Below are 26,038 nucleotides of genomic sequence, written 5' to 3' on the forward strand. Positions count from 1 at the left end.
AAAATGATTAATTGGCTTATATATGTGTGTGTGATTATGGCAAACCCTCGAGGGCTATCTGCTTAAAGGGTTGGTTTGGTTTATTAGATTACGGCAAAGCTCTCGAGGGCTATCTGCCTTAAGGGAGGGATGCCTTTGTGGAGGACTTTCTAAGGGATACCGGCTCGTATACACGTTACACATGGAGAAAACCACGAAAACACCCATGCAGCCAGCCCGTTCGCGGGATTCGAACCTCGGACAGAACTACCAGTGTTCAGCGACGTTACCGCTCGGCCGATGGTGGGCTCCTGCCTAAAGGGAGGGATGCCTTTCTAAGGACAACTGGCTCGTATATACGTTACACACGGGGAAAAACCACGAAAACGCCCATACAGCCAGCCCGTTCGCGGGATTCGAACCTCGAACCGAACTACCAGTGTTCAGCGACTTTACCGCTCGGCCGCCGGTTGGCCACGCTTAAATGTATTGTGAAATTATAAATTAGCCAAATATGCGAGAAACCTGATTCTTAAAATGAGTTTTAGTTTTCGAGTTTTCTGAATGCAGAGAAATTTCCTTTAGTTTTTCGCAAAATTTTGTTGAAAAAACGTTATACTTGTCCTGTGTATCATTTGAGTTTGCAATTTATTGAGTAGAAATTGCCTGTATTTTCCTTTTGAAATAGAAAATAAATTTAAACGCGAATTTATATTTCATATATACATCAGGTTTAGGGCTCTACCGTCGACGTTTCGCCGACAGCCAATCCGCAGGCAGCTGATTCGCTGTGAGCCATTTTGCCGTCAAGTAGAAATGAAATAAGTTAACGGTTGCTCATAATAATATACTTTGTTTACTTGCTTACAAATTTGAGGTATGAAGAATCTACACATAGTTATTAGCCGTCCAGACGCTATAGGGGTTAGGGGAGCCTACTGTGGTACCGAAGGACCCGGTTTTGAATCCTGAGAAAGCATGAATATTGGTAAATGTATAGTGTCTTTACTTGGTCGGTATACTAACCTGCAGCAGTTGATAGTGTTCCCTACTCTTGCCAGTTATTGAAAGAAACTCATTAGGGCCTGACTTGTGATGCAACCATAAAGAATATTCTCCAAAAGAGATAAGTGCTTGACGGGGAGAGAACAGAGTGAAGCGCTTTGTTTCTAAAATTCAAGACCGGGTAGGTCTGGAAGACTGGTCGGTGTCGTTGCTGGTAGTTTCTGAGAATTCACCTATTTGCAAAGACACAATACCAAACTGAATAGTAAAAGCACTATGGAATTCTGCTTTCTCGTTAGTCATCCTCATTGCTCAGTGTAGTACGCAGCAAATGAGCAGCGTAGGGCCTAAAACATCTATCTTCCTCAATGTCGTACTCCAGATTTCTGAGTAATTTGCTGGGTTATTTCTTAAAGTTCACTCATAAAATCTTCCATTAATCCGTGCGGTGAAATTTTTCATAGATTTGGGATAATTCTAAGAGCTTTATTTGGCAACACCTGAATTTTTTTTTGATTAGTCTTTCTCGCTGGCAGTAGTCCAGGCACGTAATAATAGGCCTAATAGGTGTGATATAGATTCTTCTCTTCAAATTGATAGAAAGCTTATCATTTTTAGCAGTGGGAAAAATTTGAACATTATTCCGTATGCTTTCCCACACAGTTTGGCCATATGAGTGCACCAGATGAATGACCTAATGGTAACCCCCAGATAACTGGGGCTGTCCACTCTGGGAACCAGGGTACCGAATAGCCTTACATCTTTCGTGATAGCTGTCATTTTGGGGAGTTTTCTAACTAGCAGAAGTTTTGATTTGTCAGGTTGAATACTGATTTTCCATTTGCTGCACCATTTCTAGATGGCGAGGATATTTTCTGTAATTTGACGAGGGCGTGATTTGGCGATTTTGATTTAATAGCAACAGCCGTATCATCGGCATAGCAAGCCAGGAGCGTGTTGCTGTCATTTATAAAGCTTGGTAAATCGTTGACAGACAGAATGTAAAATATCGGCGTCAAAATAGAGCCTTGCGAAACGCCCGCAACGCTGGAGATCAAATTTCCGTGTTTAAGATCTCTTAAACACTAAGATGTGTTAATATGCATTCTAAGATTTACTCAGCAGAACCAGGATTCGAGGCAGTCCCAACTTGATCAGCTTGGATGCCAGCCGCGATAAAAAAATGTCTTTAAATATATGGTGAGCCAAAAGTTCTCTCGTGTGGTTTGGTTGAAGAGGAGAGGAGTGGGAGACCCTCGGATCTTCCCCCTCGAGGTGCTCTCCCTCAAAACTGGGGTGGAAGTAGAAGTCTAACCTCCTTGAAGCTCTGGCAACCATTCTTCCATGAAATCCATCTACCAGACAACAACACATTAAGAAAATTATGTCACTAGCAAATCCAACAAAATTTTCACATTTCATAATATATGGGCTGAACTTTTGAGATATTTTGTTATATTATTGTTCCTAAAATTATGCAGACACCACATTTGCGCACTTCATCAAAATTTCTTGAAATTTTAATTATTTCAAAGAAATCACTCATGCAAGTATGAAATTCACATTTTTATAAAATTTTAACTGAAAAGTTATTACTTTAGAATCTTGTTACCATATTACTCTCTTAAAAGTAATAAATATATAGATTGATATACTATTAAGTCAACTTTTATGTCATGCGTAACAATATGTTTATAAAAAATTGTGTACAGAAGCATTTTATATGTTGTTCAAAAGGTTTTAATTCATTTAATTATAGGTAATATTTTAGTAATTCTAGATATGCTTAATTGCAAAAGCTTTTTTTCTTTTAAAATTTGTCGACCGGAGGTGTACTACAGGTAAATAAAATTATTAAACTAAATAAACTTAATATAATATGGAAAGATATAACATAGGCATTTTAAAGGAAAATATGTCTTGATGCCAAATTGGTCTGACGGCGAAACAGAGGCTGCGAAATGGCAGCGGTGAATAGTCCCATTCCCTATACATCGACTGTATTTATAACATCAAGAGTGAAACATAAAGATTGATTCACTAATACACCAAGAGTTAACAACAAATACACCAAGAGTTGATTTTAATTAGCACTAATCAATGGTAATAACCGGTTATACATAATGCCATGTGCACAAACAAGCAAAACTGAAATATGATCTACAGTGCAAATTGTTTCTAAACCTTAAATGACTTAAATAATTTCTAGTTTAGATTAAAAACTACTGAACTAAAAATTTTTGTTATACGCATTTCATTACTTTATGCACGATGGAATATTTAACAATATTAATGTGCAAATACTGTAGCCAAGTTTTGAATACATGTAATGCTAACACCCATTCATTCATATTGTAGACTCTATTAGAATTTTGAAGTAGGAAATGCGAAAAACCAGCGATGCCGTCTCTAGCTGTGGAACGTTTCACCTCCCGAATGCTAGGACGTTCTTTCAACTTCATCATGAAGATATGCAGTAAAGAAAGAGAAAATTCCATACATTCTCTCTCACTTAAACGGCGACTAGAAAGGCAGGGAATGGGACAAATTCTGATGGTGACTAAACATCGTCCACCAGATTTTAGTTCGGGCGCCACAGTATCATGTTTTCGAAGCAAGAAACATAGAAACGGGGGATGCATTCATTGACTTCACGATTACGATCAGTAAAATGGAAGCTGGTAACTTCCATTTTACTGCTAAGGAATGGAAGGTATAGAATTTGATATGAAACAGCGTCTCTTTAAGAAAATTTAGAATATGCCTCCTGGTTAAAATCTGTTTAGGATACACTATCTTCTGATGTCGAATGATTGGTCAATCACTCGAACTAAAGAAACCTACTTATTTTAAATAGTTACCAGGCCTATCTGTGGCTATTTCAAGTGCGTCACTTTATTCCAGGACAAAGTTAATACATCTATAGAATCCATAATCGAAATATAATATTCTCTTTCCTGTTTGAAAGGAACAAGAACATTTTGCCCTTAATCTTTCATAAAATATATGCTGAACAATAACTGTAAAATCCCGAGAGATCAAATGGCCGAGATAGATTAGTATACTTTACTGGGAGGGAAATAACACATGCATTTGTCTAAGGTCGGAGATAAGATGGTTGCGTACGGCAATTGTCTGTAGGTAATACTTTTTTTTTGCTTCTTTACCCATCATTTTATCAATTTTATTTCATAAAAGTCATACCTTTTTGCCATTTGCATATGAGCTTGGCAGTGAGCAAAAGCGCTTTTGCCGCTGAAGAAAGGGACCTATGTTCTTACTACCTTCGAAACTGACAGAGTTTCATGTAAAATCTATATCATTCTAAAGTTTCTTTTTTAAACTAATTTTAAATTGTCACCTTCTAATTAGAACATATCTTAGCTATCAGTCTTATGATACATCGGCAATAGTACATAACGGAACTTACTGAACATTTAAAAAATCTGCTGGAAGAAGACGCTATTTTAAATGCTCATTCATTCAACATAAGTAACATGTACTTACTTATTAACTATGTAACAACTTACATATTTTCGTAACTACCTTAGCAGAAAGCGCAAAGGCTCAACCACGCGCTTAACAGTTGCTCATGTAGCCATGACAAATATTCAGTTTCCAACGTCGCCGTTTTTAAATGAGTTTTGTTGTACTCCGAGTTCCAACGGCTTTTATAGCACAACCATGATTGTTTTTAGTCTTAAACTCGATTTTAAAATTTTTACTTATAAAAGTTTCCTACAGTAGAAGAAATAGAGGTGACATTTCTGGAGGAAGACATTGTTTTGCAGCAAAATTGCTAAAGGAACAATGCTCCGAATTCTTTCTAAAAAAAGGCGATCGCTACGAAATTCCCACCACAACAAAAACGAAAAACCATTTGTAACTAGGTTTACTGATAATGTTTCGAAATAAATATATAATTGAAACGTAGACTATGTATGTAATAATATGCATGCGTGTAAATATGTAACTTTTTACAATAAATGTAATTGTTCTTTTTCTTCAGTAAAATTCGCCAAACTGTGCCAAAGTCATTGCGATAATACGTAAGTACCTGAAGATGTGATGAAAATACAGTTTCATGAACTATCCTAAATACATTGGCCCCACCAGTGGTCTAGTTAAGATTACTGAATATTGGGTTTGGTTTGGTTTATGTTATTATGGCAAAGCCTCGAGGACTATTTGTCTGAGGAATGCCTTCGTGGAGGACTTTCTAAGGGAAACTGTCTCAAATACACGTTACACATGGGGAAAACCACGAATATGCCCATGCAGCCAGCCCGTTCGCGGTTTTCGAACCTCGGACCGAACTACCAGTGTTCAGCGACTTTACCGCTCGGCCGCTGGTGGGCCTCCTCGGACAGAACTACAGGTATTCAGCCACTTTACCGCTCAGCCGATGGTAGGCTCTGAATAATAGGAGTTCAGGCCAATATTCGATCTCAGGCTTATAGACTGGCTTCAGGGTTTCTTTTCTTCAATTTTCCGTTAGTAACGCCAGCACGGGGCAATTTCCTTTGCAAGGTTCTCCCGAATGCATCAGCCGAGATATTAATTAAAAACCCTGAAAAAGCTAATTTCCGCCCTTATTTTTTCAAGCGGCATAAGTCTCACACACTGAAGATAAAAATCTGGTTTATTGCTTTTTTGCCGCATTTATGCATCAAGATTGGGCTTGTACCATAACTGCACTTGAATTAAAATATATAGAAACTTTAATTGTTACTACTTTAAAGTAGTAACAATTAAAAATATAAATAGCTGTATTGCGAAATTATGGGGTTCCATCTCACAGTATATCCTGTCATGAAAGATTTGGAAACACTTTGTGTAAAGGACATTCGGGGAAGAATTCATGAGAGTATTAGAAACACACAAACTCATTTAAGAGGCTTCAAGCAGCTTGTTATAAAGGTGGAATCGATGGGTACTTTCAGAAAAGGATTAAGGCCAAGTTTAATTCAGATAAAACCTGAAATTTTAGCTTGTATGTTCTTTGATTTCATTTCCATCAATCAATGCGGTGAAAAGGCAAAAAAAGTATTTAAAATAAATTAAAACGTTGTGATTTGCTTTGAGATACTGTCCAGTTAGTTCGGCGTTCTTGTTCTACATACACATGTATCTTATCAAAGATGTTAGTAACATAACTACCCTCAAAATTCAGACTACATATATTAAAATTTTTATTCTTTTCTAATCGTAGATTAGTGCACCTTTGAATAATAATTAAGGCAAGGGGAATTATTTGGAAAATTACAATATCAATGTAGATCCATCTTAGATGCATTATTTTCATGATAGTAAAATTTTTCTTTTACTTCTTTTCATTCACAAACTCCTATTGTATTTCCTCCTAAAGAATTTTGGAAATATCTGGACTATTGAAATTTTGAAACATTCGGACGATGAACTATTAGTGCATTCATCCAAATCTTCACTTTTCAGATCCAGAAGGACATTCTCCAAATCTTCATAGTCATCATCAACAAGCTCTGTGGCCCTATTGCTAAAATACTAGTTAAGGTGATACAGTGGGTAAAAAAGTATTGGAAATTGCCTATAACTGATCATATTAGCTAACAAAGGAAATGCTTGACAATTTTAGCTGGACATAATGAACACAAGAGGCAATAAGGACACAAATCTAATGAAACTTTCGTGTTAATATGCCTTTTACACAAAACATACAACAAAAACGTAAATTTGCATTATAAAAACTATTGGCAAGATCATATAGCAAAATGTGGGAACAAAATTTAATACTTTGTATTCGTACCTTTTGCTTCTATAAGAGCTTGCAATCTATTTTTCACAGAGAAAACCGTAAAACCGTGGTTGTTTAAAACGTCCTGTTGGGAATTTTGTGCCATTCTTGAAGGAGTATACGCTTAAGTTCATCTTTACACGAAATTTTATATTTCCTGACTTCTAGGTCCAATTTGTGCCATAAATTTTCAATTCAATTTATGTCGGACTATTGAGACGGCCTTTTTAACCGGCGAGGAGCTTAATAGAGTAACTAGTGCGAGATGAGGTTCACTGTATACTTAGAATCATTGTCCTGTTGAAACATAAATGATGTTCCTAAGCCAAGTTTTTGGGACACTGAATTTCATGTTACGGCGCAATATGTCAGTGTACGTGCGTGCTGTCACAATACCATCAATAAAGCACAGGTTACCAATTCCGTTTGCTGCCATACTGCCCCAAACTACGACGCTCCCTCCAACATGTTTTACAGTCTGTGTTAAATGTTGTTTTCCCAGTTCGGCGTTAGGCTTTCTCCACACACATTGTCGTCCATCACTCTCGAAACTGTTAAACTTCGATTCGTCGGACAAAATAACAGTGTTCCAAAGTTCTTCTGATGAATTAAAATGAGATTTTGCAAAATCTAATCCTTTTCTCCTGTTTATTTCTGAAATGAAAGGTTTCTTTCTAGCTGCCCTTGCATAATAACTTCCTCCATCTCAGATATTCTATATAGTCTCGACACTAAAAGTTTTATGCGAAGTATTAACATCTTTGGCTAACTGGGGTGCAATTATTTTAGGATTTTTCTTAACTTCTTTAATAACGCCCCGTTTTCCCTTGAAGAAAAAATTCGATGCCGTCCACTTCTAATCTATTTTTCCGTCGATCCCTGTCTCTTTGAACTTTTTACAACACTTCTAACAGTAAATAAACTTATGTTCAACTGTATTCCTATAGCACGACAAGTTAAATCCTGCTTTCTGAGCAGAATGGTCATGTTTTTAAGATTAACATTCAACTCTTTCGACTTCGAAGCCATTTCATCACAGTATCAGCAAAATAACGATTTAAAAGTTTTGAAGTAGCACTGCAGACTTCATACTAATAGGGTTTCTTATCAGTCTAAACAAGTGACTCCAACATAAGGAAATTTGCATAGCAGTTAGAACTTTGCCGATACTTTTCTGACATACAAATTTACGCTTTTGTTGTATATTTTGTGTAAAACGCATATTAAATTGAACGTTTCATTAGATTTGTGTGTTTATTACCTCCTATATTCGTTATGTCCAGCTAAAATGGTCAAGCATTTCCTTTGTTAGGTAATATGATCAATTATAGGCAATTGCCAATACTTTTTTTACCCACTGTACTAGTTACCTTTTAATATCTTCCTCCACAAAAATCAATAATTTAAAGCTTGGATAAATGAGCAAGGCATATTTTTAAGCATTATTACCCGTCTTTTAGTAAATAAATATCATAAAAGATTGCTTCATTAAATTCAGTGGCATATGCAAATATTAAGAAATCAAATATTTTTTATATTTCACTTGCTAATAGTCAGTAAGTATTGTACAAAACAAATTATAAAGCTATGCCTTTTAAATTCTGAAATCAAAAATTTTGTACCAAACACAAAAGCCTATGAAAAGCTGACAGACTAATTCAAACAGAAGAAGAAAATGAATAGCAATGCAGTCTATTGTATTTTCTTAGATTTTTCGGTCTGATCCTAGAATACGGTGCACACGGAATTTGGCGATTTTTTGGCGACTAATGATATATCAGAAATGGGTTCAAACATATCATTTTGGTGTTGGCGAGAATTTTCAAAATCGCACTAAGGCCGTACCATATATTAGGATTTTACCGATATTTTAAAGATGCAATAAGTCTCCACATGTAGTAAGTTTCACTTACCAACCTTTGAACAAGAACTAACAGCATAAATTGACCTTTGCCAACACATATTGAATTTCCATGGTTGGAGTTAAGAATAAAAGAAATGGGTAAAAGTTTACAATTGGATGCCTCTTGTTTTTTGGCGATTCTTTCAAGTTCGGCGCCAGGAAGGCGCAACTTCAAGATGGCCGCTACACAAAACCAAAATAAGAAGTCAAAGATTGCACAAACTCTGTGTTCATGTACACATCGATCTGTTTTCACTTTAAAAAAAAATCCTAGAATTCCACAAACTAGGCATCGCGCACTGCCTTCAATTTGTCCATGTACACATCAATTTATTTTCATTTAAATAAAACCAGGAAGCTTAAACAAATAAACAAAGTTAAAACTATCATGGTAACCAGAAGTGAGGTTTCATCGCCAAAATTTAAAAAAAATTGTCTCTAATCGAAGTGGCACCCAATTCTACACTAGAGCGAAGAAATGTATTGAAACAATATATACTTAATGAAGCAAGTAATTTTTAATAAATGGTACAAAGAATATATTAAAAAGATGAATGATATGAAAGAAAATACTTATCTTAAAACAATAACATAATATACTGATCTCTTAAATGTGCTCTTCGTTCCATAATGAAGTACATCTGATACTTTCAGTGTAGACGTTTCCTATAAATTACATTTTATGTTTTTAATTATACTCTCGATGCATTATCTATTGATTGCATCGTACGCCTACAGCAGCTGCTATTGCAGCTCCGTAACCACTTCCATCTTCAGCAGATACAAGTTCAAATTTAAAATTAGGATCTGTTAACTCCTCAATTTTGCGATTCATTAGTTCCCTAAAGTGGGGATGATACTGGTAAACAGAACCATCAATTCCAATTGTAGTTTGATTCCGCTTCATTTTATTTAATATCGTTGCTATACCAGCTGAAACTAAATTTGCTGCTCGGACTGATACTCTTTCACACACAAGCTTGAGAATATCACAATCTTCGTCAGATGCTTCAGAACCCATCTTGTTTAGAACAATCTTTGCTCCTGTATGTTTATGTTTTGGATCTCTGTCAACATGAGAAACGTATTTAGCTTTAAAAGCATTGGGAGTTTTGAACTTTTCTGATAAATTTCCTTTAAACATCAAGCCTTCATTTGCAAGTTTAACAACAATTCTTCGAACTATTTCACCCATATACATTCCCGATATCATTTTCTCAAACAATTGCTTTCCTTTGTTTATTGAATTTTCATCAATTTGGCGATCAATTTCAGTTCTCAGAAAATCTAAGCATCCGTTATCACCAAAGGCTCCCCATTCGGTGTTAATGATGACTTGGTTAGGTTCATCCCTATCAGCTGACCAAGTTTCAACATTATCTAAATTTTCCATATAACAAGCGTTTGTTCCGGTTCCAACAATCAGTCCCACTCGGCAGTCTCGATGTTTATGAGCACACCACAGCAAAGTACCTGTAGTGTCATTGATTACAGCCATAACTTCTACGTTTCCTCCTTTTCTTTCAACTGCCTGACTCAATAATTGAGCTACATCTTTTCCTTCAACGCCAGAGCAATTAAATCCTTTGGTCCAGTTAACAAGAAATGCACTATTTAAACCTTTCTGTGTACAAGGAAAACTAAATGTGAATCCAAGAGGTAAAGTCCTGTGCATGTTACCAAGTGCAACCAAGAATCGTCCCAGACAATCAGCAATATAATCAAATAGTTCCTCACCTGAGCCAACCATTATCGACTCAGGAATTTCATAGTTTATAGTTGCCTTAATAGTACATTTGTCCCCTTTCAAGTCAATGCATAAAGCACGAAAACGAGTTCCTCCCAAATCAAGGGCAAGAAACTTTCCTCTTTCGGAACCATCTGGAACATCTCTAACAAATGTAGGAAGCATTTTAACAACTGATCCATTGCGACATGCAGAACTCAAACCTTTGTTGAATTCTTGTAGTAAAAGAGCAGAAACTTTAAGTAGCATATCATTTGGAAGCATAAAATCTTTGAGAATATCAACAGCCTTTTCATAATTTTTAGTCATGTTTGTAAAGCTTGCGGCTGATACGAGAGTTTAAAAAATAGATGCGCGAAATACAAAAGATCAGTGCAGCTAAAGGGACTGTTCAAAGAAAATTCTGATTAAAACTCACAGTGGAAAATTGTTATTTAAATCTAAGTAATAATGAAACCTTTTTTTATATGTGGAAAACTGTGAATTATGCGTCCACTGCTTGAACTTCAACGTAATGAAAGAACTACATTAGAATTATGTAAGTCATTTCACCATAGTATCAACACTCATACACTTCTTAATCAGTATTTTCAAGCTTTTACCACTTTTATTGTTTGATCTGTATTGTTTGCAGTATTATTTCATTGTAGCTTTATTAACATAAATGCATTTCTCTAGCTATCTCACTGTATCTTTCCTTCTAGTGTTACGAATAAAGTTTGAGAAATCATGAATATTGCAAATTGATTCTCCAACTTTCAGTCTGATACATTTTCCGTCTTGCTTAAAGGTGTTTTCAATTTACACATCTTTTTTTATGTCCATCAAAGTCAACAGATTTAGTTGTCGCTGTAAGCCTGGATTTTCGGACCTTTTTCAATAGGTTTTTTTAAATTCTTCAAATCTTGTATCTTCCAGTTTTGGTACCGATATGGTAATGAAGCAAAATTAGTTTATGAAAACTGCTAAACACACATTTGAAATTTTCCATTTACGGTCAGTCTTTACTAACTTCTGGAAAAAGCATTTAAAATTTAATAAAGGTATTTAAGGTCGCGAGCCTTAATGCTTGTTAATTTCATGAATTTATATTACTTCTTTCTTAAAATTAAGCGTGCAGTGAAAGTTTATTTGTTGTGGCTCATTTACTGCATGAGTAATAATTATTTTTAAATTCAGGTATTTTATATTTTTGGAAGAGTAATTATTCTATAAAATTAATGTTTTGCTAATACTGAGTTTTATATTTCTTTTATGTTGAATGACAAGTAGTTGCTCATGATGCTTTTGAATTTGAAATTTGATTCTGTTGCTTTATGTCATTCTCAGCATCAGCTCCTTAGGATAGTTAAAAATAAAACTTAGCTATTCGGTAGTGATTCTTACTGTTCCTAAATAGCAATAAATTTTGGATACTGGTAGTAAAAGTCAACATTTACATGAAGATAAAACAAAAATAACAAATAAACAAAATCTGAAACCTTTCAAATTTTATATTACGTCCAAAAAGGTGTTTTTTAACATTTTGTGTGTTACCTTCATATTAATAAGTATCATATATGTAGGTGAACGATCATGAAAGCTCCAAGTATCCAGAGGAGGTGTAGTTGCAAGATGCTTTTGTGGTCGGTAACTTTTCAAGGATTAAGCGATGTTCACACACCATATTTATTACGATGATAATACACAACATTATATACATATTCCTGAGTGGGGCTACAGAATTTTAGCCCTTTCGACGCTCCAACATATGCGTCTGCTCACGATGAGTTACAAGACCTAACTAACCCTTTTGGCGCGTCAGCGCCACCTATAGCATCTCACTTCATAACATACTGGCCCGCGATGAACAACTGTTTACCACAAGCTTCAAATTTAGAATTATTTTAATACAATATTCAATACTAACAAGATTTTCAATAAATACTATATGACAAGTTAAATTTAAAGTTAAAATATGAATTTCAAAATCTCCATAAGCTGACAGAGAAAATTATTAAGATACTTACTGTGCTTAGACACAAAACATTACTACGAAACTAAAATACAAATATGATGAATTATGTGAAAATAAGAATAAAACTTTTTAGAGTCATTAATTCTCACGATGGCAAAATGGTAATGGTGAGAGTTTGTTGATTGGACGTTTAATCACACCATTGATAATTTTTAAGTCCACTACTCGCACTTTTCCATCAGATCCTGGGTAAACATTAATTACTTTAAATAGACGCCACCTTAAAGGTGGTAAGTTATCATCTTTTACTAGCACCAAGTCATTGGTTTTTAAATTTGGTTTGTTCTTTAGCCATTTTGCACGTCCTTGCAATTGGGAGAGATAGTGGAATGACCCAGCGTTTCCAAAAGTGCTGAAAAAGCTGCTGAATCAGTTTCCAACGTTCTACAGGCGTTACCTTATCATCAATCACATTTGGCTGAGGAATGGTTGTTAGCGCGGTTCCAATAAGGAAGTGACCAGGTGTTAAAGTGCTTAAGTCATTGGAATCACTGGAAATCGTCACTATAGGTCTGGAATTCAGGCAAGCTTCAGTTTAAATTATCAAGGTAAGAAATTCTTCAGATGTGAGCAGCTGAGCTCTTATTGTACGTTTTAAGCTATTTTTCATTTGCTTAATGCCATTCTCTCAAAGACCCCCGAAATGTGAGGCAGAGAGAGCACTGAATTTCCAAACAATGTTTTCTTGTGTTAACTGGTTTTGGAACTTTTCTGATGATAAAATGGATGTCATAATTCTTTTTAATTCACGATTTGCACCAACAAAGTTAGTCCCTTGATCAGAAAACATCTCTTATGGTTTGCCCAACGGGCTACTAACTTTCTTAATGTTGCCAAGAAGGCTTCTGAAGAGAGATCTCTCACAACCTCCAAGTGTACTGCCTTCATGACAAAACATATGAACAGGCATACATAGCATTTTATTGGCTTCACTCCTCTCCCCTTGCGGGGTTTCAAAAGGAATGGCCCTACATAATCAAGGCCTGCTCTAGAAAAAAACTCTGCTTGGCGCAACTCGAGATACTGGAAGATCGGCCATTATTTACGATGCAGTATTTATTACGATTTCTGAAGCATTTCATGCAGTTTCTAATAACTTTGCGTACTGCGTCTCTACAGTTAATTATCCAATATTTCTGTCGGATAGCCGAAATTGTAAGTGAAGTTTCTCCATGAAAATACTTAACTATTAATTCAGTCACGTGATGCTTCTTAGGAAGAATTGCCTGGTGCTTTTTATTTTCAGGTATATTAGCATTCCTTAGCCTTTCTCCAACGCGAAGAATATTTTCGTTATCCAAGAAGGGATTCAAAGAGATAATTCTGATGTTAGAGCTGATGTTTTCCCCTGCTCTTATTGCCGAGATTTCGGCTTTAAATTCACTTTCTTGGACTAAGCGTACAATAATGTCTGATGCTCTGTTGAGTTCAGGAACAGTTAAAACTCCTTTAACTTTTAATGTTGAAGAACTGGCATTGTTCACAAATCTAAGACACCATGCTACTACACGCTTGAGCTTATTCCAGGATGAAAATTTAGTGAGAAGGTCAAATTTATTTTGATTATTGGATGCAACGCACACCACAGTTTTTCGCTGCTCTTCAAGAGAAAGTCCCTTAAGTTCAGGATCTAAAACAAGTTCAACCCTTTGATTACTGAAGTTGCCTACCTTAGCCAAGGTGGAACGTGAAACCAAAATTCATTATCTATTAGGTCTCTCAACTTTGCACCTCGTGATACAACATCTGCTGGGTTTTCAGATACCTTGCAAAACTGCCACTGAGTAGGAGCGATTAAATTCTGTATCTCTAACACAATTTGCTACGAAAGGCTTCCAATTATTGGAAGAGCCCTTTATTCAATGAAGTACTATTTGAGAGTCTCTAAACCAATAAATATTGTATTCCTTGATGTTAAAGAGCGTTTTCAGATAATTAGCTATCCTAGCAGCAATAGTAGCTGCCATCAGTTCCAAGCGCGGAAGTGTAAGCTTTTTTAATGGAGCTACTCTGCTTTTAAATAGTGCAAAGGATGTCCAAAGTAGCGAAATTTTGAAGATGCGCTTTACTACCATATCCTTTGATTCCTTTGATACTGGCATCGGCGAAAACAATTAGGATCATATTTTCTGCATTAATTGCTGAACCACGCAAAAAATATCTTCTAGGAATATTAATGTTAACAAGTTAATGTTAACAAATATGGAAGCTAAAACAAAGTTAAAACTATCATTGTAACCAGAAATGAGGTTTAATCGCCAAATAATAATAATAAAAAAATTGTCGTCAATTCTACACTAGAGCCACTTTATGATTTGTATCTCATTTATTTTTCCAAAGAGGTGTGTCGTCTTTGGAAAAATAAATGAGTGAGATACAAATCATTAAATTATTTAAAGGGATGTCGTCATCATGCTTAATGGAGCCAAAAGAAATGGAGTCAGATACAGCCTAAAGCAGAGATAATCAAACTTTTTTCTTGCAGCGGCCTTTATAAAGGAATAGTTTTCTTCAATGACCGTCTTACAGTTTTCTCTATGACATACAGTATGGAAAAAAAATTCGTAATGGAAATCATTGCGCATAAATAATTTAAAGATATAATTAGATTAAAAATATGAACAAAAGTTTTGAAACAAAAAGCTTATCAGATTTAAAATTAATAATTTTAATTATTATTATTTTTGATCCAACAAATAAAACAAGTTTTCTGAAATAAATTCGCAGATTCTAATTGCTCAAAAGTTCCGTTTCAACTGATGTGTTGTCTGCACCTAATGTATTGCTGTAATTTTTTTAAATATTTGGCATAAAGTTGCTTAATTTAATTTTTAAATGACCTCTTCAAAAATATTCAACCGGTTTCTTGTTTTCTATTCTAATTTTGCATTCTTCATATTTTTTTAGTTGTGTTTTCTTCTGTTCTAACCTTTTATTTTTTTGTATTGCACTTAATGCATACAAAATTTATATACTTTTAAAAAATATTATTGATTTAAAAAATATTAAAAAAAAATTATTTTCTAGGCGAAAATTCCTAAGCTGTTTTTGACAGACAGCTTGGGCTCGCAGTCTGCTGCCAGCAATAGCGAGAAACTCAGCACTAGGTTGTCTGACTCATTGTCCCCATTGATTTAAATCTATACTCTAGATTACAGGCAGCTTATTTCATTATACAGCTTTATATCAGCAAACAATTAATTATCAAATTTATTATTTATTTATTTATTTTTGTAATCGGTGACATCTTGCTTATGCCAGTGCATATAGGCATGACGCCTTTGAAAATTTCATCGACCCCCGAGGGGGATCTGTATGGACCCGTTATGAATCCCTGACCTAAATTATGATTTTAAACGCATTTTAATCTCGAGAAAGCGAGGAACACTCAACTTGTGTTATCTTATTGAAGTGAAACGGTTTCATAGTTTAGAGCTGCATTTTACTTTTTTATGGAAGTTTTTATAATCAGACACATATGTATGCATGACGTCTTGGAGTCCCACATAAGGCTGTTTAGGAATACTGTTGGTCCAGACCTTATGTTAAAGACAATGCTTCTCCGCAACGAGCATCTCTAGATTCAGAATACTTGGAATGAAAATCACTCGGATTGGCAAGCTTATTCACCTAGTTTCGGGCACTAAGCAGATGCAAGCTTAGAACTTGCAAAGGTAATTCAAGAACTTAGCCCATTTCAGTGATTTCTGATTTCTGATTTTCAGTGATTTCTGATTGTGTGAATTTTTGATTTTTCTGATTTTTGAGTGATTTCTGAGTTAAGTCCATATTTTTAATACTGACAGTCATAGATGCAGTAGTGAGAGAAATTTCAGGAAATTAAAAATAATAAATAGTTATATAAGATCTTCACTTGAAACAGTTTAAACATGGTTATTTTGCCTGTCATATATGGATTAAGTAATGAAGAGGATTTTGAAATAAATATTCATTATTTTACTTCGTTCAAATCAAGAAGAACGGATTTTCAAAGTGTGTTTCAAAAAGTTGTTTACGATTTTTATATTGATAATATTATTACAATTTTATTTATTATTATCAAAAAAGTGCATTTAGCATTTTTCATTTAAAAGTATCATTAAAAATTATTAATCAATACTCTTTTAATTTTTCTGAAATATATAAAGCTGCGACTAAAATGTAATACGAATTGTAGTATTATGATTTAAATGTAACAGGGCGTACATTTACCACTTTGACTTTAGGTAAAGAAATATATTAGCATAGTTCTGACTTTTTGTAATGTTTATTAACTAATTTAAGTGTGGAGTGTGTACTTTTAATTTTCTCTGCAAATATTTATTTTTATTACTTACTTATAGTTGCAATCTGTGCATACTAAATGCTTCTTTTCTTATTTAGAAACTTTTCTCTAAAAATATACGATGTTGAAATATTCTGCAAGAATTAAATTTTTACATGAAAACGATAGCATAATTTCTTGCATAACAACTTAGGCCATCTCCTCTGAAAAACAATTAGAACAATCGTATTTTTAATCATTTGAGGATATTATTTTTATGCATTGTTCTAAATGTAAGGAGTAAATAAATTAATATGATATTATTGGAAAATTGTTATTAGCAATGATTTAGTTTAAAGTAATTAGGATTGTAATCTAATTTTTATTAATTTAATTGTATGTGCTTATTTATATTTTAAGTAGTGTTTTTTAATTTAATTATATTTTAATTTAATGATCGTGATTTTGTGAGTTATATGTTTGTAGTATTTTGGAATACCTTTGAGTAGAATACGTTGAGTATTTTCATGCATTTTCGTGAAATTTTTCTAATTTATGAGAAAAAAAGCAGTGTACATGGATATAGTGAAGAGTGTGCGCAGTGCCATTTTTGTGCAATTCTGGGATGTTTTTTCAAGTAAAAATATGTCGACGTGTACATGGTTTAGTGATATTTTAATTAAATGATAGTTATTTTGTGAATGTTATGTTTGTAGGAATTTGGTATACGTTTCAGTTGAAGTAAACGTGTATGAAAATAATTTAAATATTTGACACTAAGTATTTGTAACCATTTGTAATGTTTGCGGTATGAATTCGTTGGTGACGTTTATAATATAATAGATAATTTAGAGGTAAAAGTTTTTGGATATTTTATTTATTTTATACGTGGAAATGTTCATCCTTGGAAAGGGTATATACTTTTTCGCGATCAGGTAATTTCATATACAGTGGGTACAAAAAGTATTTGCACACATACATTTTTGTTCACAATTTATAAGAAAATGAATTAAGAAATACAAAAATTGGCATTTAAAACATAGAATAAGCTTATTCATTTAAATTAATTACAAAAAATATAATAATATTAATAAAAAAATATTTTTGCAACAATATTAAAATATCTTATGTCAAAAAAGTATTTGCACACTCAACTCAACTTTAGCAAATTTGAGTTTTTATGCTATTATTTGACAGTCCTCCCGCAGTAAATAACATACGTAAGACGACTATAAAAGGAGGTGTTGTAGAAACGTTATCAGTTGATTGTCGATTTCAAACTGTAATGGCACCTAAGAAAACTGAATTGCCGATTTCGTTGCAAGAAAAAATTGTTTCTCTACGTTAAAATGGCCTAAGTTATCGAAAAATAGGTAAAAAATGTACATGTTTGCTTCTCTATTGTTCGGTATGTTATAAAACGTCATAAAGAAAGAGGATCTACATCAAATAACTTGCGCTCTGGACACTCAAAGAAACTTTCACATCGAGAAGCATCGAAAAATCCATTTATTAGTGCAATTACTTTAGCCAATGATGTCGCTTCAACATCTGGAGTTCAAATCTGTGCCCAAAGTGTTCGAAATGTCCTGCACGATGCACACATTTATGGGAGATCTCCAAGGAAAAAAACCTCTCATAACTGAACGAAATAGATTGAAGAGACTTGAATTCGCTTAGGAATATATCGATAAGCTAATTGATTTCTGGAAAAATGTCATATTCTCCGACGAGAGTAAGTTTAATATCTTTAAATCAGATGGCAGGAAATTAGTTTGGAGAAAACCTTGTACTGCTTTTCATACCAAAAATATGTTACCTACAGTTAAACATGGAGGAGGTTCTGTTATGATTTGGGGGTGCATGGCTAGCAAAGGAGTTGGTAATTTGTGTTTCATTGATGGGAATATGACAGCTCGAACCTATATTGATGTGTTGCGAGATAACTTGCCACAAAGTGCAATAAAATTGGGTATCAGTAATTCGTACTATTTTTAGCTAGACAATGATCCCACGCACACTGCCGGTATAACACGTATGTGGTTGCTTTATAATGTTCCCAGAAAACATACCACTCCACCACCATCACCAGACTTAATTCCTTTGGAATATTTATGAAATTCTTTGGATTTAAAAATGAGAAAAAGGAAGATTTCAAACAAATCTGCCCTTATTGAAGAGTGATAGAATACTGATCCTACTGTTACAGAAAATTTAATTAAATCAATGTGAGCAAGATTACAAGCAGTAATAGATGCTAAAGGAATGCATACTAAATATTAGTTATTTGAAATTTGCTTATATATTTTATTTCTTTTGTATTCATGCAGTTGTGTAAATACTTTTTTGATACGAGATATTTTAATTTTTGTTACAAAAAAGCATTGTTATTTATATTATTGTAATTTTTCTGTTTGTTTTGGATGATTAAACTTATTATGATTTGGCAATACCAATTTTTTTTATTTCTTAATGCTTCTTTTTATGAATTGCAAACAAAAATGTAGGTGTGCAAATACTTTTTCTATCCACTGTATGGGCTTTTTACCGAGTTTAAAGATTCAGAGAATTTTTTTTGCATTTTCGTGCAAATTTTTGTAATTTATGAGAAAATAGCAGTGTAGATGGATCAAGTTAAGAGTGTGTGCAATGCCATTTTTGTGCAATTCTGGGATGTTTTAGCGGCGAAAAAAAAAAAAAAAAAAAAAAAAAAAAAAAAAAAAAAAAATAGAGGGTTGCTGTAGCAGAGTTGGTCGCCAAATTTTCGCCAAAAAATCGCCAAGTTACCATAATCTAAAGATCAACCCAAAGTTTAGTCGAATTCAAGAAATCCTGGTCAAGAAGATTTTATTATATTTAAATATTTTAATTCAACATAATTTCTGCTTTTTTTTTTTGTGTGTGTGTGTGTTCTGTTTGTTTGTTTGTTGGGGAGTTGCAGGGAGAGGTAAAAACTTCGTTATTATTCAACTAAAAGCAACAGGAATTTCTAGAGTTTGTACATTTTTCTAGAGTTTTACATTTAATTTTTTACAAGGTTCTGTTTGAAATATGTGTAATATAAGATACAATAACACGCCGAACAAGTATTAATTTGAGCATCAACTTATATTTTGAAACAAACTGCAGAGACATGAGGTATTTTTTGGAAAATCCAGAGAGATGAAAAATTAGCAATCCCCTTCGCCGGGAATCGAACTATGGACCTCTGGAATACCGTCCCAGGGTGCAGAACCACCACACCACAAAGGCACGCTAGGAAGACGGGAGAAATACCTTATAATATAACGCCAAAAATCAGCGTTATGTTTGATATTTCAAAATATTACACTGATTTGCGTGCTGTAACGTGCTCAAAGCTGTTGCCAACGGCAGGCGTAAAACTTGAGCTCCTTGCCACGAGTAATTTCGTGGTCTTGGGCTGACTATAGGTTACACAAGTGAGTATTAACAACAACAGAATTCTTGCAGGTAAAAACATACGTATTTGCAGCACCATAGATTACTTCATAGTTGTCTATATCTAGATCTATAGATGGATGATTGCATCCATCTATAAATCTAGATAATGGATGATTGCATCCATCTATAGATCAGCTTGGAGATGGTTTATTGCGTAAATATAATGATGACACTTGCAGACAGACGTAGCCACCATTTACAAGCATAATTTTATTACTGTGTCAAGTAATTTTGGAGGTGAACTAATTCGCATTATTATGGGTACCATACGCACCACCATTTTTGAAAGCTTAAGGGGACTCATACACCTTAAAACCCATCAGATGTTCGAATAGGTGACTGTTGCAAGAATTGGGATAAATTATTTATTTTCAAAGCAATTACTACGAACTTTTTACAGCTGACTACATAATATAGCTGCTTTCTGAAATAGTAATCAGAAAGTTTGTGTAGCCACAAATATTTTTATAATTTAATCCGTTTTGTGACAACATTTTTCGTCATGTTTCCAACTTGCGCGCACAGTTTAAAACATTCTGTTGCATAATTTAATTCCATATTTAATATAAAGCTTTTATAACATTTGGAAACTACTGTGAACCTAAAATTCTAAAAATTTCATGTTAAATTTTTATTTTATCTTGAGTTAAGTTTATAAAATGAATTTTATTAACAAAATTTTTAATGCTTTCGTCTATAAAATTTTTCAATATTAAAATATTCATAGGATTGTTGGTTCAGTTAGAAAGTAGTGCCCATATAAAGAATTCCATCCAATTTCAAGTATGTACCATTAGCCATTTTTAAAATATCGTGCGCGCAAGGTGGAAACATGGCGAAACATTTTGTCACAAAGAGGATTAAATTACAAAAATATTTGTGGCAACACAAACTTTCTGGTTACTATTTTCCAAAGCAGCTATATTATGTAGTCAGCTGTAAAAAGTTGGAAGTAATCGCTTTTAAAATAAATAAAATATCCCAATTCTTGCAACAGTCACATATTCGAAGATCACAAGGTGTTTAAGGTAATAGTCGATGCACATAAGCGAGCAGCCAGGCTTGTTGCCATACGAAAGCAAAGTGGGAAAAACGATTACGCATTTAGAAAAAGAGAAATAGAGTTAAAAAGTTTCGGTTTCGAGTGAAATCTCATTGTGTTTGGACTAGCGGTGTTTATATAAGATCCCATGATTAATTTTGAAATGGCCCAGTTTAAATTGATATGCTAGGAATAGTTACTATTTTAAGACAGTAAGGAAAAGTACCTAATTAAAAGAGAGGATAAAAGGAGCTAGTGCCAATTAAATTTAGAAGTTTACTTTTATATTTTATAATTTGCATATATTGATGTTGTTGTCGTGTCCAGATTACATGGAAGAATGATTGCCAGAGCCTACTCCAAGGAGAGGTTGGACTCCTACTTTCCATCCCAAATTTGAGGAAGAACACTTCGGGGGAGGGTCAGGCGGTCTCCCACTGCTCTCTCCTTCCACCAAACCACCCGAGAGGACTTTCGGTTCGCCGCATATTTAAAGTGCCCCTATGCCGCACAAACACTATACATTTACAAACATCTATGTCCTCTCCGGGATTCAAACAAACCCACGCCCTTCGGTACCATATATAGTCTTTTATGGATTTTTTTTTTTTTTTTTTTTTTTTTTTTTTTTTTTTTTTTGCACATATGTTCTCTTAACGTGTAAATTATTTATTGTAAAATATCTACTCCGCTGCTTTCCCACACCAATGAACAGATAAAAAAAATTTTTTTCCAGATTGAAATTATTTCTAATTTATCGAATTTTGGCATATTTTCTAATAATAATCGATATTTTTCAATCATTATAGATCCTGTATATTGAAATGTTTTGCATCAGAAAGTTTATTATTGATTATATCTTTGAAATTTTTAGAGATTGTAAAATGCTCTTTAGCTTTCTTTAAAAAAATGAATGGCATAAGAAATGTGTGATTTTTGCAGCTTTGTTAATGCATTGCTTTTTGATTTCCTGCAGGGATAAGTTTGTTATTTATGTTCCCATGACAACGCATGGAAATCTTAGAAACATAAAAGGCGGTGCCACGTACTTCGTTTTCTGAGCTGAGAGAAAAAAATGTTTTCTACCTTCAGAACCAGTGATTTTTTTATTATTTCCTTTTATATAGACTAAAATCTGTAAAACATAATTAAAAAATACTTAGTACACGCATTTATTAAAACGCGCTAAGTATAAAAGTAATTTTTTTAAATTATCGCAACTAAAATCGTACAGTCCCATAATAAAGAATGGCATAGCGGATGTTCACAAAATTTTAAGGATTACTAAATGTGTTAAGATATTAGAAATGACTAAAAAAAAGTACTGTTTTAAACTTCAAACTTCAGTTACCACAAATTCAGTTGAATTTCTCTTTGAAAATTTTGATTAGAAAAGCTTTTATTGTTAGCATTCGAAAATTTTATTTTAGTAACATAATATAGCCACGAAATTTGAGAGAGCTAAAAAAGTAACTTTTTATTATATTTCACTAAACCATGCAATTTAAGTATTTCTTATTATGCATATTTTACTCAACCTTAAGGAAGAATAAAGGTATTACTTGTTACATTTTAGCATAGTTTTCATGTTTTTGCACAGATTTTAACGCAAATAATTAAGAAATAATATTTTTTTTAAAAAATAATATGTTAAAAATTTGTTAAAATATATAATGGTTAAATCGTATATCTTAATAACTTCAATGATTTTTCTTTAGAAAAATTCTTAAAAATTGTAACATTTCTGTACACACATTCTTTTTGATCATGGTTATCTAATGCTCTTTAAAACTATAATTGTATTTGAATGTAGTCGCAATTTAGACAAAAATTACAAATTTGAGTTATGAGACAGAGAAAATCATATTCGCAAGTTCTGCACATTTTAAAAGTTTCTGATTCTAAGTGAATATCTGATCTGATTGAATATAAGGCTAATATTTAGACTCGCTACCGATAGATGCCGCCACTGTATACTGTCTTGTACATTGTAAATACAATGTATTATAATTAAAATTATTAATTATTATATTAATTAATTGACCACAATAACAAACTCAAATGCTTAATTAATTGTTAATTACGATGAAGTTATCTTCAAATGACGTTTATTTGTATTTTGTTGAATTAAAAATTTTATTGTGAATGTAAAGTAGAATTCCCCAACTGTTTTTTTAATAACTGAATAAATATGTTGTTGTGACTTATCTCGCTTGTTTAACAGTAACATCAGAACAAGCCCACGAAATTTATCGTGGCAGGGAATGCAAGACTGTGCCTGTCTTGATAGGCAAGAGCCTTGAGCATCATATTTGCATCTTTATATGACTTTGCTTAGTTCCGCCTCCCCCCGAATTTTGATAAAGAGCATTCCGGGGGAGAACGAGCCCGAGGTTCTCCCACCCTTCTTTCCCTACCAACTTCTTAAGAGGGCTTTTGGCTTGCCGAATGTTTAGAGTGTCCCAATGCTGCACAGGCACTATACATTTACAAACATCCATGGCTTCTCAAGGATTCGAACCCGAGTACTGTAGTCAGCATCGCTAACCATCATGCCGGTTAGACGCCACTGAATAAATATAAATTATAATATGTATTCCTTTTACACGTTGATTAGTGAAAAATTAAATTATTTTAATGATAACGCTAATGCCTTGTTTATTTAGTGCAATTTTAAATTTATTTTCCTGGTCATTTAATGCAACTTTAAATTGAGTTCTTTATAATTTTTAAACGTATTTAAAATTTAGAGGTTTGCTACAGGAAATATGCATAATTTTATGCAAACTGCTTACTTTGATTGCATGCATTGCTAATACAGTAAAAATCGCCAAATGTACAAAAATATACTGAAATGACGCATATTCAATGTGCAAGATTATCAGGAAAGAATCCTCCGATTACAAAATTTAATATTTTCCATAATTACTAGCAGAAAAAATTATAAACAATATGTCATTGTAATGAAAAAAATATTAATTTCGTTTTCACAAATGTTCGATATGACTTCACCCGCATAATATCAGCGTGAAATGCCATTTCTTGCCAAACATGTTGCAATATTTCATTATTAACTGTTTGTAAAGCATCACAAATGCGTTATTTTAGTGCGGGCAAAGTTGGTATGAACACAAGATATTTGACATATCCTTAAAAAAGAAGTCAATCAGATCAATCTGGGGCTAAATCAGGTGAAATAGGAGGATAGCTGTGTAGGACCAAATCATCGGCTGCTATGCGACTAATCCTTTGTGTAAAAATTTGTGAACTTCCAAATGCCAATCGGGCGATGCACCTTCTTGCTGAAATATGAAATTTTGCCCAATTTTTTGGGCGGAGGGCAAACCAAAAAAGTTGAAGAGAGCAAACCAAATTTTTTCCCCCCTTCAAATGGGAGAAAAGCCAACTTTCCAACACAGTGAGGTAGGTCAGACCACTCACTGTTCCATCTGCAAAAAAGAACGGTCCATAAAACTTCGATGAAGATACTGCACAAAAGACGTTTACTTTTGAAGAGTCCCTAAAGTGTTCAATTTGGGGATTTTCCGATTCCCGCCCCCAAATTTGCACGTTATGACGGTTTACTTTACCAATTAAATGAAAGGTGGCTTTATCACTAAATACGAGTTGATTGCAAAAATGTTCGTTTTGCACAACTACAACAACGTTTTGCAACTCGTCACTAGGGTTCAATGCTTGCATGCTTTGCAATTTGTAAGGCTAAAAATACAGTTTTCTCGAAACAGTCCAAGCGGTAGACTAGGGTATATAAATTTCACGACAATCGTAAACCGTTGATTTCTTCGAACTGCGTAAAAAAGTCTTTCGCCCTCTTTCAGCATTCTCGACTGAAACACCTGATTGTTCGGGACTGTTTCCTTTACACAGGTATCTAGTTTCCTGGAACTGGTAGTACCACCTTCTTATATTCTGAGATGCCTGTGCTTTATTGGTATGGTACTTTCTCTCACTAAAAATTTAATATTTTTAGTCCAAAGGGCCTTGTGCCTGAAGGACTTTCGTTTTGCGATTTTGCGTTGAATCACTATAAATGTCCGTTTCACTTTTATAAACTGCTGCCACCAAATGTTAGAGTCCTGCATTACATTTGAAGAAATAAAATAATGAAAAATCTGTATAAATGTATGTATATTTCTCGCATTGTGATAAAACAACGGTGCATAGAGCCATCGAATTTTGAATGACGTAATCCTCTTACGAATACGGGCATGTGGAAGACGAAATTTGAAATTTGGAATTTGTTTTATTATCGATTTCATATTTTCTAAAACTTTAACGAATTTTTAATTAACAAACTCAAGGATTTCAAAGCGAGCAATAGCAACGTTGTGCAGAAAAAACGTTTTAACCTCCGGCGCACTGTAATATTGTTGATATTTTATTGGTAATTGATTTCATTCCCTTCGCCAATGTTAAACAATTTAATAGCGCCTTTTTTTTTTTTTTTTTTTTTTTTTTTTTTTTTTTTTTTACAATCGTTTACACCATCGTATTCGGCATACAGTATGTTAAGTCCCGGATGCATATTTCACAAGTGCACATCTGTGTAGCCACCGAGGGAGTGGCTTCTAGGGTACACCAATAAGCATCTAGCAATATTTCTGTCATGTCACATGACCTTTCGCACGCTTTAAGAATTAAGCAAGATGGTTGAAAATATTGCCACGCAATTTTCTGTACATCGTCTATTTCTTATGAAAATTGTCATTGCGAAGTTAGATCAAATAAATATAAGCAATTACTAAAGAAATATGTGATGCACATCTGAGCCCAAGTGCAATCTTTACATAAAACTATGTATATGAGAAAAATATTTACACCAGTT

At 33.7% G+C, this 26,038-nt stretch overlaps 1 pseudogene; it reads right to left on the bottom strand.

The window, feature by feature from the left end:
- Nucleotides 1-9,156: 9,156 nt before the first annotated feature.
- LOC118184876 (hexokinase-2 pseudogene) lies at nt 9,157-14,012 on the bottom strand (annotated as a pseudogene).
- Nucleotides 14,013-26,038: the final 12,026 nt, after the last annotated feature.

This window comes from Stegodyphus dumicola, chromosome 9, assembly GCF_044657685.1.
Source record: "Stegodyphus dumicola isolate Sdum_Otavi_A_Nest chromosome 9, ASM4465768v1".
NCBI lineage: Eukaryota > Metazoa > Arthropoda > Arachnida > Araneae > Eresidae > Stegodyphus > Stegodyphus dumicola.